The sequence below is a fragment of the Mastomys coucha genome, unplaced genomic scaffold (assembly GCF_008632895.1).
Source record: "Mastomys coucha isolate ucsf_1 unplaced genomic scaffold, UCSF_Mcou_1 pScaffold18, whole genome shotgun sequence".
NCBI lineage: Eukaryota > Metazoa > Chordata > Mammalia > Rodentia > Muridae > Mastomys > Mastomys coucha.
In genome coordinates, this window is record NW_022196900.1 from 71,821,087 (window position 1) to 71,822,349 (window position 1,263).

Consider the following 1,263-nt stretch of genomic DNA (forward strand, 5'->3'; position numbering starts at 1 on the left):
TCTTCTTCTTCTTCTTCTTCTTCTTCTTCTTCTTCTTCTTCTCCTTCTTTATCAGTTTATTTGTCTACATTTCAAATGATATCCCCCTTCCCAGTTAATCCTTCACACACCCCATATTCCATCCCTTCTCTCTCCCTTCCCCTATAAGAGTACTCCTCTACCCACACAGGCACTCCTCTAGCATCTTCCTAAGCTGAGGCATCAAGCCTCCACAGGACCAAAGGTGTTCCGTCCCATTGATATCAGATAAGGCCATCCTTTGCTATCTGGAGCCATGGATCCCTCCATGTATACTCATTGGTTGGGGGTTTACTCTATGGGAGTTCTGGGTGGTCCGTTTATTTGATAGTGTTTTTCCTATGGAGTTACAATCCCTTTCAGCTCCTTCAGTCCTTCCCCTAGCTCTCCCATTAGGGTTTCTTGGCACAGTCCAATGATTGGCTGTGAGTACCTGCATCTATATTGGTCAGGTGTTGGTTGAACCTCTTACCAGGCTCCTGTCAACAAGTACTTCTTGGCATCAGCAATAGTGTATGGGTTGGTGTCTGCAGACAGGATAGATCTCTAAGTCCATCTCTAAGTCTGCAGTCTCTGGATGGCCTTTCTTTCAGTCTCTTCCATTTTTTGTCCTTGTCTCTACTTTGGATAGGAACATTTTTGGGTTAACAATTTTGAGATGGGTGTATGGCCCCATCTCTCAAATGGGGGCTATGACTATCTATTGGAGGTGGCCCTTACAGGTTCTATCTCCTCTTCCTTGCATATTGGCTAAAGTCATCCCCATTGGGTCCTGAGAGCCTTTAGCTTCCCTGGCATCTGTAACTCTCTAGTGCAACACCCAGTTCCCCATTCCCCAATGGCACATATTTCTATTTGATTTCCTGACCCTCTGTACTTTTCTCCTGCCCCTTCTAATATCCGATCCTGCCCCACTTTTTCCTCCTCTTCCTCTACCCCTCTGAGATCCCTCACTTCTTTTTCCTCCAGTGATTACTTCATTCTCTCTTCTATGTAGGATTGAGACATATATACACTTTGGTCTTTCTTTTCCTTAAGCTCCACATGATTTGTGTGTTGTATCATGGGTATTCTGAACTTCTTGGCTAATATCTACTTGCCAATGAGTACATACCATGTGTGTTCTTTTGTGTCTCTTTACATCACTGTCCATGAACAAAAGAATGAATAAAATGAAATGTAGGAGGCCGGCCCGCAGCGTTCCTACTTGCGTGGGTTCCACGAACCGGGAATTTGGGGACCTGC